General features: G+C 45.9%; 1 protein-coding gene across 1 annotated transcript in view; it reads left to right on the forward strand.

The window, feature by feature from the left end:
* The window catches only part of LOC126210011 (farnesol dehydrogenase-like), a 180,764-nt gene that overhangs the window by 21,685 nt on the left and 139,037 nt on the right, over positions 1–20,042 (forward strand). The gene's annotated exons all lie outside the window — the stretch shown is intronic.

Genomic DNA, 20,042 nt, shown 5'->3' on the forward strand with positions numbered 1-20,042 from the left:
GCACCAAACGGGCCTTTCAGCGAGCGGTAAGGTCAGGGGTCACGAGTTTGCCTGTTGCCATGGCAACACCTGTTGATCTAATTCGCAACCCGGCAGAAGTTGCCGTCTGTCCTCTGCGCTACGCAGCCGCGGGTTTCCCTTCTCAACTCGCGCGTCTGCCCTGACTAACCCGTAAATCCAATCCCGTCACGGGGTCGTCACGGAATGAGTTAGCCGCTCCAGAGCTGTAACCCTGCGAATCGCCACGTCATCTTTCTCGAGTGGCCTAAATTCATGTCAGCGTGTAATGAAACCTCCTCTCCGTAGTAAACAACGTGTTTTCTAAACGGATTAGTAACTGCTTGGAAACCACATTGGGTTTTAAAGAGGCTGAAGAGTGAAATGAATGTCGTGAATGAAAGTAGGGGGTGGTATGCAAAAGAACGATGGCAAACGTATAACTCAAAAACACGTTACTGGCGACTGTCAGACAATACATCTATCTTGGCCAGCTTATAAATATCGCAGGAGGGTTAAGATCTTTCGACGTATGCTGGCAAGTATGCTGGCAAGTATCAGGGATATTCGGAAACTAAGTTTCGATCGGTCAAGAAATGGAAACCACTGAGAAAATTTAATAAAGATTTGCAAATACGTGTTCGACAATGTCCCTAGTTGCATCACTTCGCTCTTTTCAGTTCTGAGCGCATAGTGAGAACATGAAGTTGTGTAGAAAAAAGTGTCTGCCGCAAGTATGAGGTCCTGGTGAGAGATTACGCCTGATGTTATGCAGCCCACATTACAGAACTGTCATACGGTTCCTACTTCGTGACAATTCTCGGTCGCAATCTGCACGGGCAATGTAAATGCTCCTGCAGCGTTTTCGATGGGAAGTGTTTGGTCACCCGCACTACAGCCCGTAATTGGCTCCCTCTGTGTTTCATCTGTGCTCACATTAACTACTGGCTATGAAGACAACATTTTTGCAGAGACGACGAGCAATAGAGGAGCGTAGAGAATTGACGGGAAGCACAGGCGGCTGCCTTCTATGACGAGGGTATTGGGAAGTTGATACAACGCTACGACAAATGTCTAAGTCGGAGTGGTGACTACGTAGAGCAGTGTCTGGAAGCTGTCGCTAACTGTTGCAGATAAAATATTTCTGATTTGCACAGCGGTTTCCATTTCGCGATCAGTCGGAAGTTACTTTTCGAATAGCCATGATATTTGCAAGACATTAACCTTGCTACTACGAGGGTTTCTGAGAAAGTAATGCACCGCACTTTTTCCCTCAGCCGAAAACAGTGCTACGAATGTGAAACGTTACGTATGTATTATTTGAAATCCCCTGAGTGACCTCGACAAGTTTCCGGCACTTCCGACAGATAGCGTAGCTGCAGGATCGTTTCAAAATGGCGTCTGTGCGTGATATACGTTACAACGACGTGCCGTCATTGAATTTGTCACTGCAGAGGAAGAAACTGTGGAGCATATTCACAAACTCTTGTGCAAAGTCTACGGAGCTTCTGCAGTCGACAGAAGTACAGTTAGTGGCTGGCCACGGAGGGTGATGTGATCAGAAGTCGGTTCGGAGGAGCTCCACGACTTGCAGCGTTCGGGGAGATCATCCACGTCACACACCTTGCATGTTGTAGCGACCCGATGTCATTCGCGAGGACAGACGCATTACGACTCGGAACTTGGCGCGTCTGTCAATCATCAAAGGGAGTGTGGATGCAATTATCTGCACACTTCGATATTCAAAAGTGTGTGCCAGATGAGTCCAGTGGTGTCGAACGGTGGCTGACGAATCGCACAGAAAGAACATTTCTCTTGATTTGTTAGAACGTTTTGAAGCTGAAGCCTAGGCCTTCTTGTCTCGGATTGTGACAGGTGATGAAACCTGGGCTCAACATTTAGAGCTTTAGGGAAGACGACAGTCGATGGAGTGGCGCCATTCCCACTCCCCACAGAAGCAAAAAAAAAGAAATCAAAGCAATTGCTTCCGCCGGTAAGGCCATCAGCACCGTGTTCTAGGACAGTGAAGGTGTGATTCTCATTGATGTGAAGCCAAGAGGCGGTACCATTACTTCAGGAGCATATGTGAACACATTAACGAAACTCAACACGCGCTCCGGTGACTTTGACGCCACAGCAACCCACGAGATGGTTTGCTCCAACACGATAACGCTCGGCCCTACATAAGTCTGAGGACTGCTGAACACATCGCAAAACAGCGTTGGACAGTCTTACCCCATCCACCCTACAGCCCTGACCTAGCCCCCTCGGACTTCCACTTGTTTTGACCATTAGAGGATGCCATTCGTGGAAGACATTTTGAGGACGATGAGGAGGTGATTCACACAGTGAAGCACTGTCTCCACCACGAGGACAAGGATTGGTACCGACAGGGCTTACACTCCTTTGTTTCGCGCTGGAGGAAGGCCATAGAGATGGAGATTACGTCGAAAAAGAGGGTGTGTAGATAAAACACCATTCTTTCGTGTGTGTAATTCTCATTATGTTCAATAAAGAACTGTTGAAGAAAAAAATGCGGTGTATTACTTTCTGCTCATGCATGGTTGTTTACATCTTTGGGCGGGTTTAGTGACATCTCTGAACAGTCAAAGGGACTGTGTCTGTGATACAGTATCCACAGTCAACATCTATATTCAGGAGTTCTGATAACCGGGGTGATGCAATGCTTTTTCTGATGTGTGCGTTTCGCATGCGACCACCAAGTGCTGGATGAGCTACGTAGGACGGCTCATCTGAAGGGTATCGAAATAGTTGCCTGTGACCTCGTCGGCTACGGATGATTGAGCTAATGTCTCTGTAGGGATCACGTTTTTGAAGTGCCCATCACTGGAGTGCATATGGCGCACAGGTGTTGCTGAACTGGAGAGCGGTGGAGTGCAGGGGGGGGGGGGGAAGGGGGGAGAGCGGAGGGATCCCTTCAGGGATCCTTTGCCGCTTTATCCGTGCGTGTATCAGTGTCAAACCCTTCTGTCATCATGCCAAAGGGGAGTGAACAACAGGAGGGTTCAAAAAGCATAAAAATGCTTTTCTGTTCTGGATCACGTGTAGCTTTCGTCGAATGGTTCTGGACTCTGCCCAGTGGTTCCACCCTGTGCACAAGAGAAAAGATTGCGGTCGCGTTACACTCACAGGCGTACGATCACGTTGAGTGGAGGCGCCAGCGAAAGACGAGGGTTGGATCGTGAAGGGAGTGTCAGCAGTGTCGGAGGTTGTTCCTCACCTCAGTGCGAATGTCGTTTTGGACCGTGAAATGAGTGAGGATTAACGCCTCAGGGATGGGGATGGTTTCATCGACGCCCTTTATGCCGCTCTGAATCCTTTTCGTGTCGATTCTCAGTGCAGGTGTGTCCATCGAACTACAGACCTATATCATTGACGTCGATTTGCGGTAGGGTTTTGGAGCATATATTGTATTCAAACATTATGAATCACCTCGAAGGGAACGACCTATTGATAGGTAATCAGCATGGTTTCAGGAAACATCGTTCTTGTGCAACGCAGCTAGCTCTTTATTCGCACGAAGCAATGGCCACTATCGACAGGGGATTTCAAGTTGATTCCGTATTTCTAGATTTCCGGAATGCTTTTGACACCGTTCCTCGCAAGCGACTTCTAATGAAGCTGCGGGCCTATGGGGTATCGTCTCAGTTCTGCGACTGGATTCGTGATTTCCTGCCAAGAAGGTCGCAGTTCGTAGTAATAGACGGCAAATCATCGAGTAAAACTGAAGTGATATCAGGTGTTACCCAGGGAAGTGTCTTGGGACCTCTGCTGTTCCTGATCTATATAAATGACCTGGGTGACAATCTGAGCAGTTCTCTTAGGTTGTTCGCAGATGATGCTGTAATTTACCGTCTAGTAAGGTCATCCGAAGACCAGTATCAGTTGCAAAGCGATTTAGAAAAGATTGCTGTATGGTGTGGCAGGTGGCAGTTGACGCTAAATAACGAAAAGTGTGAGGTGATCCACATGAGTTCCAAAAGAAATCCGTTGGAATTCGATTACTCGATAAATAGTACAATTCTCAAGGCTGTCAATTCAACTAAGTACCTGGGTGTTAAAATTACGAACAACTTCAGTTGGAAAGACCACATAGATAATATTGTGGGGAAGGCGAGCCAAAGGTTGCGTTTCATTGGCAGGACACTTAGAAGACGCAACAAGTCCACTAAAGAGACAGCTTACACTACACTCGTTCGTCCTCTGTTAGAATATTGCTGCGCGGTGTGGGATCCTTACCAGGTGGGATTGACGGAGGACATCGAAAGGGTGCAAAAAAGGGCAGCTCGTTTTGTATTATCACGTAATAGGGGAAAGAGTGTGGCACATATGATACGCGAGTTGGGATGGAAGTCATTAATGCAAAAACGTTTTTCGTCGCGGCGAGATCTATTTACGAAATTTCAGTCACCAACTTTCTATTCCGAATGCGAAAATATTTTGTTGAGCCCAACCTACATAGGTAGGAATGATCATCAAAATGAAATAAGAGAAATGAGAGCTCGAACAGAAAGGTTTAGGCGTTCGTTTTACCCGCGCACTGTTCGGGAGTGGAATGGTAGAGAGATAGTATGATTGTGATTCGATGAACCCTCTGCCAAGCACTTAAATGTGAATTGCAGTGTAATCATGTAGATGTAGATGTAGATCAAATGTTTCCCTCGGCTACGCACAAGGAAACAGCGTTATCTGAACCTTGCGTATCGCGGTTTTAAGGTGCATCGCAGAGGCGTGAAGAGAAGGTGCGTTATGTGGGCGAGAGGCGAGTGTGGCGAACCTGCCATCGTATGACACAGCCGCGGTGGCGCTGGTAAGAATTGTGTTGAAGTTTGTTGCCAGCGTGACATTAACACCCCTTACAGCTCACACCAACTTCTGAGCTCTGGCCTGTTTTTCTCTTGTGTCGATGATGACCATGATGTTTCATTTGTGGGTCGCTCAACTGCGCGCTTATCAGCGCCCGTACAAATTCACAATCTTCACTCAGTCCAGTTTCGCCACTTCCATCAGTGATGATGAAATGATGAGGGAAACGCAAACACCCAGTCCCCGGGTGGGGAAAATCCCCATCCCGGTCGCAAATCGAACCCGGGACCCCGTGATCCACAGGCAGCAACGCTAGCCACTGGACCACGAGCTGCGGACACCCGTGTGTCGAGATCTGGCCGTCCGAAGCGTCCGCGAGCGCAAAGGCGTCGGCGCAGTTCGCCTGCATTATTAAAGGCACCTTTGAGCCAGATTTCAAATTTCTGTCTTGCAGTACGAGACAATTACGGCATCTCGAAAAAGTAACCCTTCATCTGGATTGTGCAGCCGGCCGGAGTGGCCGCGCGGTTAAAGGCGCTACAGTATGGAACCGCGCGACCGCTACGGTCGCAGGTTCGAATCCTGCCTCGGGCATGGATGTGTGTGATGTCCTTAGGTTAGTTAGGTTTAACTAGTTCTAAGTTCTAGGGGACTTATGACCACAGCAGTTGAGTCCCATAGTGCTCAGAGCCATTTGAACCATTTGGATTGTGCAGTGTACAGACCTTTGTAACTCTGAAGAGATTGAAAAAATCAGCCAGCCAGTTGCAAAACACAGGTTTATTTAGCCTTGATCTACGTCTCGATACTTATAAAAATTTGTTCTTCAGAAGGAGTACGCCCTAAAAATGTATATGAACTATTTTTACGTACATATCAAAATATTAATAATAGAAAAATATTTGTAAGGAAAGCGTACTCACTTGTTGCACCGTTTGGTGGTAAATTACATTAGCTCAAGCCAAGCGGCTCTAGTCATACATAAAACTGATACGGAAAGCGGAACCAGTACACGCCATGGCTTGAGACACTTGCAAGATTACACTCAGCGTACGTCAGAATAAATGCACAGCTGTATTCGTCCACTAGTAACGCCTCTTGCCTACATAAAATTATAACAAGAGTCGAAAGAATAAAATATTTGCGTAACATAAATATTCACCATGTCAGAGAAAAATGCCAACTTTTCAAAGGTACAGGCTCCAGCGGTAATCAAAAATTGGGATGCAGAGGGCTCTAAATACACGCGCGTAAGAACAACGCTTTTGTGTTAACTAACAGCATTTTCCATTAAAGTAAAAATGAAAATTTCTTCTGCAAGGCTACTAATAATGCAAAAAATTTACGGGTTCGCGTTACGTATACAATCTCCAATAATTTGCTGACAGAGTGATACTGTACGTAAATTCAGCGTACAGAAGGTAGGGTCCCGTTTACTAAGGACCATTATTACAAATACAGGGGGAAGAACAACTATGAGTTAAAACAACAACATTAGAGAAACTTCCGCTAAACACTACGGAAGGCCGGCAGATGTGGCCGTGCGGTTCTGGGCGCTTCAGTCTGGAACCGCGTGACCGCTACGGTCGCAGGTTCGAATCCTGCCTCGGGCATGGATGTGTGTGATGTCCTTAGGTTAGTTAGGTTTAAGTAGTTCTCAGTTCAAGGGGACTGATGACCTCAGACGTTAAGTCCCATAGTGGTCAGAGCCAAAAGCCAAACACTACGGAAGCTTAAGCGATAAGGAAAAACTGGACTCCAGTGGCAGCTATTTAATGGACGTAAGCACTGCTTCATGCCGGTGTTCTGTGAAATAATTTGACAGTCTCTTATAGAAGGCTAATAACAAATGAAATAATTTTAGAGGCATTCATTAAATATAAAATTATCTATAAAACAGTTATGTGGCATTCTGAGACTGCACGTAAATTTAGTGTGTAGAAGATAACAATTATATTACAAAAAAATACTTATATTACAAAATAGTGGAGGAAAGAGTAAAATGGCTAAAGTTACAATCACAACATAAAAAATTATAAGCTTCTGCTTATTCGTACAGAGGTTTACATAGAAAAATTACTCAGTAGAATTTTTTTGTCATACGAACTGTAGGGAAATGTGGCCTTTTCAGGACATGGGATAAATAAACCTTTAGTTTGCAACCAGTTGGTTCATTTTTTCAACTTTTTAAAATTTGCACAGTTACTGAATTCCAGCCATATCTAAAACTATGTAACTTAAACATCTCGTACTGAGTTAAATCTTTAACGGAGGATTATACTTCCTAATATGCAGATTTTCTAAGAATATTAAATTTGTAAATCTGGTCAGTGATTTTATGAATACTGGAAATCAAACGGTTGTTCTCTCTTGGAGCTGTTAGACTGTCAATCTGCAACTGGGTGACTATTTTAGCCGTTTGGTTATCTTCGGAAATGTTGTGCGATACACCGGACTACGAGCACACCCGCTGGAGAACGTTCAGTAATGGCGTCTCCACCCGCGCTCTTTCCACTGCTCTGATTCGCCCTGTGACAACCAATTAGAGTTGAGTGACTAACGCCGCACAGTACACAAAACAATTACAGTTCGATTTCCGTTATCGAGTGAACTGGGAATTGCGGTACAAATTGCGGAAATAGTCCCTATTGCCTAGAACTCTGATTAGCTCGCCCGCCCCGCGGTAGCGTAGGTGCTGTATTATGCGGAGAGAACTCATAACTGCCAACGAAGAAACTTATCTGAACACAAAATTGGCAACAGTGAAACCTCTCTGAATCTGCACGATGGGGGCGGAGTCTTCGGTACAGCTTTTACCAGTTTGCATTGGTAAATCTTAAGTTTACCAATGTCTCTTGCTAAAAGTTCGAGATCTATGCATATAATGAGAAATTTAGGACTTTACCTCAACGCGATGGTAAATCTTATGTTTCGCTGGTTAATTCTAGGATTTACCAATTATCTTACTTTTACAGTAACACATCCACCATTCGCCTGAACTCTGTTGGGGACACTTTCAAAAAAATGGTTCTGAGCACTATGGGACTTAAAATCCATGGTCATCAGTCCCCTAGAACTTAGAACTACTTAAACCTAACTAACCTAAGGACATCACACAACACCCAGCCATCACGAGGTAGAGAAAATCCCTGACCCCGCCGGGAATCGAACCCGGGAACCCGGGCGCGGGAAGCGAGAACGCTACCGCACGACCACGAGATGCGGGCGGGACACTTTCAGCGAGGTGTCTGAAATACTGTGAAGCAACGGCAGGACATTCTTCCTCAAGAGTCAAAACCAGAGAAGTGATGTTGGACGCTGGTTCAAAATGGCTCGTGAACTATGGGACTTAGCCGGCCGGGGTGGTCGAGCGGTTCTAGGCCCTATAGTCTGGAACCGCGCGACCGCTACGGTCGCAGGTTCGAATCCTGCCTCGGGCATGGGTGTGTGTGATGTCCTTAGGTTAGTTAGGTTTAAGTAGTTCTAAGTTCTATGAGACTGATGACCTCAGCAGTTAAGTCGCGTGGTGCTCAGAGCCATTTGAACCATGGGACTTAACATCTGAGGTCATCAGACCATTAGAGCTTAGAACTACTTAAACCTAACTAAACTAAGGACATCACACGCATCCACGCCCGAGGCAGGATTCGAACCTGCGACCGTAGCAGTCGCGCGGTTGGAGGCTGAAGCGCGTAGATCCGCTCGGCCACAGCGGCCGGCTTGGACGCTGGGATTCGTAGCGAAGGGGACGTTCTAGCTCACCCCAAAAGCGTTCCATTCGGTTCAGGTTGCGACTTCAGGCAGGCCAGTCCATTTCAGAAGTGCTATCGTCCACAAATTATTGCGTCCCAGACGCTGCTTTATGACACGGTGCATTGTCATGCTGATACAAACGATCGCAGCCTTCAAACTGTTCCTCTACTATACACATTTAGTGATTTCTTAAGCGCAATGAGGGGAACACGTTAACCACGAAAAACACACTCATACCATAATAACACCTCCACCGTACTTCACACCGGGCACGTGACGTTCTACAGGTATTCGCCAAACTCAAACCCTTCATCTGATTGTCACAGTGTAATATATTGATTACGCCTTGCTACTTAGTGTTATCTTGAAGCTGTGAGAAAGGAGGGCAGGCGCCCCAGGCGCGGAAGCAGAGGCGATGCTGAGGGCAGACGAAACTAGGAGAGATGTTGTTACATGAAGTAAACCGTAAGGGGAGAGCCTTGCGAAAATGCAGACGCCCCCAGACGCGGTCCCAGGGCGCTAGTTACTCTTCAAGGAATCAACATGTAACTTCACATGTCGTCTAGACGCTGTGGTAGGTTGCCACTGTAGAACTTTGTAACCAACAGGCACATAGTAGCTTATAAAGCCAGCTCGATACCAGCCCTGAGAACAGCACTGTCAGTACGCTCACAAGGTTTCGAAAGGGAGCGGAAACGCCGAAAACTGTTGACCTAGCAGTCCCTACTCCGGGGAGCCCGAGGGACTTAATGCAACTGCATTAACATCCCGCCTTACGAGCAGTAGAGGGAACCTAACTAAACCGTGATTGGCAGGTGCCGGCAAGAGACGTGCAGGACTGGCTGGGTGGCTTTAAAGTGGGGAAAACAGTGCCACCACGCGACTCTTTAAAAATTCCGCATTTTGGTGGAGTTCTCAGTCAGACGATCTGGCCGCCGAATCCGCGTCCGTCGACTCCAGCCTCGGTCCGGCTCCGCGTAAGTCTGCTCTCTCTCACTTGGAGTGCCTCAGTGAACAGTGGCACATTCAGTATGTTTTGTTTTGCAACTAAGTTGTTGGCTTAAGATGCTGCAAGTGTTTGCTACTGTGGTTAGCATCCATTCCTGGGACTTCTGAACTGGGTTCTGTTGTGTTATTCATGCTTTCCTAACCCTAGAACTAGCCTCCAGTGTATTAGTTAGTCCTGTCTGGAAAGAACAACTATTTCAAAACCCTGCTCGTCCAAGTGTCTCCACAACGAGTTCCCTACCGAGTCTCACCACCTGCATTTCTGGTCAACGCCTGTTCCAGTGTTGGCTCAGATAGACGAGAACAGTCAAATGCCTCCACTGTGAGTCGTCCTTGTGCCTTCTGCTCTGTACTGCTAGGTAGCGCAGACTGACCGGTAACCCCTTTTCTCCCTCTCCCACCTATGTCAGGGCACGACAACAAGGTACAACGTGATTGATCAATCCAAATCACCTGTTTTCAGTCATCCGCTATCCACTGTACAACACCTGAAGTGTCGTTTAGCACCGTGGTTTGTGACAAAGGTACCTCATTTTTTAACTCCCTACGCACAGTCACTGTGGTAGCACTTTTGCACTCAGAAGTCCACTGATTTGATGCGATTTTTTTAACGGACATCGTCCGCAATGCTTGGCAGTCCGTATCACGGTTTGGTTGTGGTCGTTCCTTCGTGTTTCGACTTGAAAAGCACACGAGCCACATCGACACGGGCAGCTTTACGAGGATTAATATGTCGCTGATGGATTCGTTGCTCAGATGACGTCCACTGAGGCACTGAGCTCCCCAGACCCGTCCACTCCGCCGTCAGCGCTTCTCTGCTGACAACACAATCCTCCCTGTCTCCTTTTATACTGTCTGACCCGCCGGTCGTGAAGTCTGGTCCACAGCTCCACGGATGTACGGATACTTTTGATCAGATACTGTATGTACACTATGTCCGCAGCTCGTGGCCTCGCGGTAACGTTCTTGCTTCCCGAGCACGGGGCCACCGGTTCGATGCCTGGCGGGGTCAGGGATTTTCACCTGCCTCCAGATGACTGGGTGTTTGTGTTGTCCTCATCCTTTCATCCTCATCATCCTCATCGTCGTTCGTGGGTGGTGACAGGAAGGGCATCCGGCCACTCCACACACTAACCTCGCCAAATCCTTCGATAACACAGCAGACCCCGCAAGTCGGGATAAATGCTTGGAAAGAGAGACTGTGTAGCGGATAAAAGTGCAGGTATTTCCATCGGTGACTGAGGACTGAACAACATTACACCACTATTTACGTCATTTGCAGACTAACACGAAGTGCTCTCGTGAAATTCCAATATGTGGCAGCGCTATACATAGCCTTCGAAATGTCGCCTGCAATGGAGATGCGTTCCAAGTACAGAGATGTCACTGAGTTTCTTTTGGCGGAAAACCAGATATTCATAGGCGCTTGCATAATGTCCACCGAGACTTGGCACTGAACAAAAGCAGGGTGAGTCGTCGTGCAAGGCGTCTGTCATCATTGCAACAAGGTTGCGCAAAACTGTCCAATCTCCTGCGTGCCGGGCAGCCACACAGAACTCTGACTCTTACAATGTTGGAACGTGTGAACACTCTCATTCCAGGTGATCGACTGATCACAAACACCTCGCTGCTCCGCTGGACGTATCTGTTGGTAGCGTCGCCGCACTCGTTGGGGTACTCAAACGTGTTATGAAACGTCCCCTTAGAAAAAATTATGAATGACTGTGCCGATAAGCTTCTATGTTAGCTGTTTTTCAAACAGCTGACCAAAACTGAACGTACACAGACATTTCTCTGTTTACTTATTCTGATCATCACTAAACTGACACACAATATTTTTTTTGCACAACGCAATCTGACTTTCAATAATCCCTACAAAAGAATGGCCCTGGCTAACAATAACCTATACGTTTCATGAATTACGTACCTCACAAAAATCTTCGGTACTCGGACTACTCCAATACAGCGAGCGCCAATACTGTCAGCTAAATAAAAGATTCTAACTACTGAAGGCACTAACTACTGATAGGCATATTTAGCAAATGAAAGATTTTAATAGAGAACAAACAATGCATTTACCTTAATGTTAAAAAATCATCATATACACTCCTGGAAATGGAAAAAAGAACACATTGACACCGGTGTGTCAGACCCACCGTACTTGCTCCGGACACTGCGAGAGGGCTGTACAAGCAATGATCACACGCACGGCACAGCGGACACACCAGGAACCGCGGTGTTGGCCGTCGAATGGCGCTAGCTGCGCAGCATTTGTGCACCGCCGCCGTCAGTGTCAGCCAGTTTGCCGTGGCATACGGAGCTCCATCGCAGTCTTTAACACTGGTAGCATGCCGCGACAGCGTGGACGTGAACCGTATGTGCAGTTGACGGACTTTGAGCGAGGGCGTATAGTGGGCATGCGGGAGGCCGGGTGGACGTACCGCCGAATTGCTCAACACGTGGGGCGTGAGGTCTCCACAGTACATCGATGTTGTCGCCAGTGGTCGGCGGAAGGTGCACGTGCCCGTCGACCTGGGACCGGACCGCAGCGACGCACGGATGCACGCCAAGACCGTAGGATCCTACGCAGTGCCGTAGGGGACCGCACCGCCACTTCCCAGGAAATTAGGGACACTGTTGCTCCTGGGGTATCGGCGAGGACCATTCGCAACCGTCTCCATGAAGCTGGGCTACGGTCCCGCACACCGTTAGGCCGTCTTCCGCTCACGCCCCAACATCGTGCAGCCCGCCTCCAGTGGTGTCGCGACAGGCGTGAATGGAGGGACGAATGGAGACGTGTCGTCTTCAGCGATGAGAGTCGCTTCTGCCTTGGTGCCAATGATGGTCGTATGCGTGTTTGGCGCCGTGCAGGTGAGCGCCACAATCAGGACTGCATACGACCGAGGCACACAGGGCCAACACCCGGCATCATGGTGTGGGGAGCGATCTCCTACACTCGCCGTGCACCACTGGTGATCGTCGAGGGGACACTGAATAGTGCACGGTACATCCAAACCGTCATCGAACCCATCGTTCTACCATTCCTAGACCGGCAAGGGAACTTGCTGTTCCAACAGGACAATGCACGTCCGCATGTATCCCTTGCCACCCAACGTGCTCTAGAAGGTGTAAGTCAACTACCCTGGCCAGCAAGATCTCCGGATCTGTCCCCCATTGAGCATGTTTGGGACTGGATGAAGCGTCGTCTCACGCGGTCTGCACGTCCAGCACGAACGCTGGTCCAACTGAGGCGCCAGGTGGAAATGGCATGGCAAGCCGTTCCACAGGACTACATCCAGCATCTCTACGATCGTCTCCATGGGAGAATAGCTGCCTGCATTGCTGCGAAAGGTGGATATACACTGTACTAGTGCCGACATTGTGCATGCTCTGTTGCCTGTGTCTATGTGCCTGTGGTTCTGTCAGTGTGATCATGTGATGTATCTGACCCCAGGAATGTGTCAATAAAGTTTCCCCTTCCTGGGACAATGAATTCACGGTATTCTTATTTCAATTTCCAGGAGTGTATATGTTGTTGTTGTTGTTGTCTTCAGTCCTGAGACTGGTTTGATGCAGCTCTTCATGCTATTCTATCATGTGCAAGCTTCTTCATCTCCCAGTACTTACTGCAACCTACATCCTTCTGAATCTACTTAGTGTATTCATATCTTGACCTCCCTCTACGATTTTTACCCTCCACACTGCTCTCCAATGCTGTGTTGGTGATCCCTTGATGCCTCAGAACATGTCCTACCAGTCGATCCCTTCTTCTTGTCAAGTTGTGCCACAAACTCCTCTTCTCCCTAATTCTATTCAATACCTCCTCATTAGTTATGTGATCTACCCATCTAATCTTCAGCATTCTTCTGTAGCACCACATTTCGAAAGCTTATATATATATATATATATATATATATATATATATATATATATATATATATATATATATATAATCCATCTTTACAAATTTCCTTTTTCTGGCGGACACACGTCCAGGTCGTCTGCTTATAGCAACCTCTTAAAACTCTGGCATCTGTCTCTTCACATGCACCACTACTGGCGGCTCACCTCCAACTGCGCAACGCTACGCGCTGTTCACATCCAACTGCCCAACACTACAATTACGCATATTCCAACAATAAGTCCAACCAGCCACAGACTGCTCACAGCACAGTCAATTATTTTCATACAGAGCGCTACTTGATGTTACCAACATAAAAACCTAAACAGCCTACTTACAGTGGGTGCCAGTTGCGTTATTCGCTGCCTAACTGAAGACAATAAAGAGCAACGAAGGGCCATCTGTGGTGTGCGGAATGCTTGCCCGTTACAAGGCTGACCGTGACAATTTTTTGGCCAACATCATCACAGGCGCTGAAACATGGGTTCATCAGTTTGAACTGGAAACAAAACTCCAGTCCGTGCAGTTGCGCCACACTGCCTCTCCTCTCAAAAAAAAAAAAAAAAAAAAAAAAAAAAAAATATATATATATATATATATATATATATATATATATATATATATATATATATATATATAGTGCAAAGCCGCAGCCTTGGGCGGTAAAATCATGGCGACGGTTTTCTGAAACTCTCACAGGGTTATTCTGTTTCATGTTCTCGCTCACGGTGCAACGATCAACTCTGCAATGCATTGTGCTGCCCTCATGAAATTGAAGAACCGTCTTCAGCGTGATTCTTCACTACAAACATGCAGATGAACTCTCCTTCACATAAGTCTACCAAACGGACACGAACTCATAAAACTTCGTCGAACTTTTCTTCCTCATCCACCGTGCAGTCCGCATCTCACGTCTCCCGACTTCCATCTGCTTGGCTCAGGCCCTTCCAGAATGGTGGCATAAGGCAGGGGCGGGCAGGAATCCTGCACATGTGCGGTGCACTTGCACGCGTGCAGTTAACAGGTGTTCTGCGTGCACCCAGGGGCAAGCTGGCCACCCGCTTATCTCCCCTCCCCTCGATACCTTCTGCCCGCTCCTTCCTCTGCAATGCGTCTTGCTTCCTAGCTTGCTTTGTTGAAAGAAGGAATAAGGTTAGTAGTAGCGCTTGAAAGATATCGTGGTTAGAAAGAGTACCTGTTACCTACGATACGTTTTATTTATCATAGGTGGATTGGAACAAAATTTCTACATACAGACAAACACAAACGGTTACGTAAATTTTCATCACTGATGTTTGCTCTTAACCGAGACTTACTAAATCAGCAAATGCTTTTCCAGCTCTCGCTATATTAAGCGCAATCTTTAACTTGCACGTACCGCTGGGCTGTTATTGTTGTCGTCCTGAAAAATTGAAAACAGTGCTCCATAAAATGTTAAATCAGTTAGATGAGAGGCATGACGAAAGAAAGTTGCAGATCTCTCGTGACCACAGCAACTACGACAGATTCATTTAGTATCGTCAGATCGCTCTTCTTAAGCTCAGTCAATTTCCCCATCCGCTCAGAATCCGACAATAAATTGTACTCCGCCTTGTGAAATTTGTTATAATGGCATTCAATACTGAACTTCCGCTGACCAGCGACAATACTGCCACGTATTAAACATTTCTAATTTTCACGTTTTTGCACAAAGAAAAAATGATTCTCCCATTACTTTTTAAAAGATAGCAAATCTCCACTTCTCCGTTTCCTTGTTTCACTCTGCATTTTCCGGTTCTTGAAATACAACGTCCACTACGTAGTGGTCGCTTCGCATCAACGTCAGCAGCTTAGCCTGACAGTACACTGCGGAAATCTGCCGGCTGCCGCCACTGCCCCGGTCGACGACTGCACGCGAGCAGCACACGTGCAGCGCTGTGTGCTCACGAGCCGCGTGCAACGTTTGCCCGCCCCTGGCATAAGGCCATCACATCGAACGGTGATTATGTCGGAAAATAACGTTCTGTAGCCAGATGTGAGGGGATTAATATGGTATATTGGAAGCGTGAATAAAATCATTGTTTTTATTGAACGTCCCTCGTAATTATGATTGTTACAAGTTGTACGCTTTTTCGTTGCTTAGTACCTCCAAGTACATATGGCAAGAGAAAGCCTTTAATGCTTACCTTGTCGGGTGGCTGTAATTTCGCACCTCCCTCATCCACATACTTTGCCGTGAACTGCAACCGCAATTAGGTATCATTTGATAGGTTGGACATCGTATATATGAATATTTAAAGGAGACTGATATTGTCACGTACGCCTTGTAAATAATTGTTAACGCTTATTGCATAAAAGGTGACGCAGTGTCTTTATTAACAGAACGGCGTAATGAATGATTGCCTATACAGGTAGAGGTGGGAACGCCAGTGGAGATGAAACGGTGCATGGGGGCTTAATTAATATATAATGAAAATAATTTTAATTTTTTGCTTTAGTAGCTGACTGTTCGATTACGAAGTCTCGTAACGGTTGGCCCTGACTAGTATTATTACGCTATCTGACTGCATAGAACAATAACAAAGAATGAAATGGAAATTTTCATTAACACAATTAATTAATTAAGTCCCCAGCAACTATAAAACCTACGAAATCAAAGCACAAGTATAACTGTTCTGTGTGTGGAAGTATGACTCAACGTACGCATCTGGCACGGTTCTTCTTCAACAACACAAGAAATTTTAAATATCATTTATACTGAATTAATTAAAGAAAATAAAAATACCATAATTACTCAAGAGAACCAGAATTACACTCTAATCCAAGAACACAAGCCAGATGCTTTGTTGACTGAACCTGTAATGACGCATTATTTAAAACATGGAAATAATGAAAAATAAATCAAGTTTCGTTACCTTCATATATTGACCAAAATCACTCTAATCATTACAATATATCTCCACACCGACTCGCTATTACCACATCTCAACAAGAACTTTTCAGTATCACATCTCAGCAAGCACTCCCTACTAGCACATCTGAACACGAACTGACTACTACGAGTCCTGGACAAGCACTGCCCACTACGAGTTCTCAATAATCACTGCCAGTGGAGGCGGCCGAACAATGCTCTCTAGCGCGATCTCTGGCGCTGTGGCTCAGTGCAGCCACCTTTCAACGGCAGGCAGAACTTGAGTTCTGGGTGGAAGGCCCGCACAGGTGTTGGTCCTGCTTAAACACTGGAAGTAGCCAGACGGACATCGTGGAGCCTGACCTCTGGAGCACAGCAGGGTGGCGGCCGGCCGCTGTTGTAGCAGGACCGGAAGGATAACCGGGAACTCTGCAAATCTTGGATGCAGGTGAGAGGAACGAAGAAGCGGCACCTCGGAAACCACGCAGGCTGGGTTATTTCCGCGGATATTTACTCAGGAGCGTACTATTGTACGAGTGTAGGTTTTTCCTCGCAAACTTTCCGTGCTGGAAGACAAAAGACTAAAGTATGGTTGGCCGGCGTTCGGAAGAATCTGTAGAGAGGGAGAATATTTCGTGGTTTCGGGAACATGATTCGCTTTCGGAATTACGATGGTGGGGAGCCGAGCCTTGCAGGGAAGCCAGCAGTGGAGAGACGAGGTCTTCCGTTGTGAGCGCCCGTGTGTGACGGTCGCTCGGTATCGGCTTTTGTTGGTACAGACGGACTCTCAGGAGAGTTTACAGTTAGAACAGTTAGGCACTGTACTGTTGCGAACCTATACGATTCTGGACTTCACCTCCGGGTTGGAAGTCGTCGTTGAGTACGCAGCGTTCAGTCATTGAGAGCACTTCCTCTGCCTATACTTGAGACGTTATCTGAACTCCGTCCTTGTGGCTGGGAATTCGCGTTTCTCGTCTGTAGAACACAGAGAGGACAAGACAGTATTATAGTAGTCAGAGGACCGCCTTCAGCCGTGCTACTCTTTGAAAGAGTTTATTTTGTGGCTGGAGTTCTTCCATCGTCGCAGAAGAGTACGAGATCCATCACTTCGACGCACCGGACGCAGAACATACGGTGACATCGCAAATTGCTTCAGCTTATTAGGGCTATAAAGCTGAACAGCTGTGATCACGTCAGTTTATTTCCACTTAGGTTCCACACCACCGTAGATCATCTCTGAACGTAGTGTCTTCTAGTGTTTGGTACGTAGATGATGTCAGTCATTACGTGTTATTGATATTAGACTGTGCAGTCATAATAAGGGGCAGAGTTGGACAGTTGATTAATAATTTTAGGTAGGAAATATAGATAGTTGTACTTAAAGGGTTCATTTTAATCTGCAATAAATATATATATTGAACTAAAACGTTTATCATCTAGTAGTATTAGTTGCCTTCATCATTCATTTATGTTTAGATTGTAATTTATTTGTAGAAAGGAACATTAAGAGATCCTAAGATCTGCTTCAGGGGGTAGTTAGACAGGGCCAAACCATCGTTTTAGCGTTTATTATTTTCCGTTGCGCACATTCATTTTTACACCCGCTTGGAGTAGCATCTTGGAATCTTGATGATGAAATCTTCTCAGGTTGACAGCCGAGTCAATGTGTTGTTCTCCAGCAACGTTTCAGCAAGTTTCTTGCTTGCCATCTTCAGGCGAAGAGATTCGCCGAGAAAGCCTGCAGTCTCATATCTTGGCATCTTCTCTGGGCAACAGGTCAGGTATTGAAGTGTGGACGCAAAATGGGTAGTCTATACAAGCAGGTGTAGTCCACTTAGTGGTGTAGCTACGACCGTGCTGAAAGTTTGTGATGAGTTTGTGAGGAGACTTCGCCACAGGGAACAGTGTGAACATGTTAAGGTAGCACACTTATACCCGTTACAACCTGTACGTGTGTCTCCTGTCTTATCAGCCTTACGTTGTATGAAGTAGTCTTTAGGTCTGATTGCGGTAGTATAGTATTTTAAGTGTGTTATTTTAGTTGTTTCTTCACTACGTCAGCGACTATTTTATGGCGTTTAATGTTAACGTGTCCCTGGATCCATATAAGTGTCAACCGTTTCCGGAAATTTTTGTTTACAGTGTTGCTTTCGTGACGTCTGTTAGCGGCTAATTACATTCCTTGATAAGTGCTTGCGTCTGCCTGTTTTGGAGCAAACTTCTGCAATCGCAATATTTTTTGCTGTGGAGTCCTGCATGTACTTCAAAGACTGAAGATCAGCTGTGACTTCTGCAGACATTTTATAAGCCTCACTGATGACAGAAATCAATTATTTGTTGCCAAAGCTCATACACAACACAGCGGAACCCACTCTTGCATTGTGATGTTGATCCCGAAATAGTAACTCGTAACGATATCTTCTAGAGACGTAGATAGATGATACGTGTATTGCTCAAAAACTAGAATATTATACTAGCTTCATAGAGCTGACTGCCTAGAACTGGTACATATTCTAACTAGGATTGTGAATATAAAGAAATTACTCCAGCAATCGATATATTGTACTTTTCGTAACAACAGCCGTTGTTGTGGTCTTCACTCAAGAGACAGGTTTAATGCAACTCTCCATGATACTCTATCCTGTACAAGCTTCTTCATCTCCCAGTACCTACAGCAACTTACATCCTTCTGAATCTGCTTAGTGTATTCATCTCTTGGTCTCCCTCTACTATTTTTACCCTCCACGCTGCCCTCCATTACTAAGCTGGTGATCCCTTGATGCCTCAGAATATGTCTTACCAACCGATCCCTTCTTCTAGTCAAGTTGTGCCACAAACTCCTCTTCTCCCCAATCCTATTCAATACCTCCTCATTAGTTATGTGATCTACCCATCTAATCTTCAGCATTCTTCTGTAGCACCACATTTCGAAGGCTTCTACTCTCTTCTTGTCTATACTATTTATCGTCCATGTTTCACTTCCATACAGGGATACACTCCGTACAAATACTTTCAGGAACGACTTCTTGACGCTTAAGTCTTCACTCGATGTTAACAAATTTCTCTTCTTCAGAAATGCATTCCTTGCCATTGCCAGTCTACATTTTATATCCTCTCTACTTCGACCATCATCAGTTATTTTGCTTCCCATGTAGAAAAACTCATCTACTACTTTCATTGTCTCATTTCCTAGTCTAATTCCTACAGCATTACCTGATTTAGTTCGACTAGATTCCATTATCCTCGTTTTGGTTTTGTTGATGTTCATCTTATATCCTTCTTTCAAGACACTGTCCATTTCGTTCAACTGCTCTTCCAGGTACTTTGGTGTCTCTGACAGAATTACAATGTCATCGGCGAACCTCAAAGTTTTTATTTCTTTTTCATGGGTTTTAGTTCCCACTTCAAATATTTCTTTTGTTTCCTTTACTGCTTGCTCAATATACAGATTGAATAACATCGGAGATAGGCTACAACCCCGTCTCACGCCTTTCCCAACCACGGTTTCTCTTTCATGCCCCTTAACTCGTAAAGAACAGTCTTTAGAGCACAACAATTGGTGGAAAACTATATTGCTGATTAAATACAGAAGTTTTCTAAGTACATAATAATAATGACAATATAATATGTTCTTCATTCCTTGATCATTTTATACAATTATGTCGG

This window comes from Schistocerca nitens, chromosome 10 (genome assembly GCF_023898315.1).
Source record: "Schistocerca nitens isolate TAMUIC-IGC-003100 chromosome 10, iqSchNite1.1, whole genome shotgun sequence".
NCBI lineage: Eukaryota > Metazoa > Arthropoda > Insecta > Orthoptera > Acrididae > Schistocerca > Schistocerca nitens.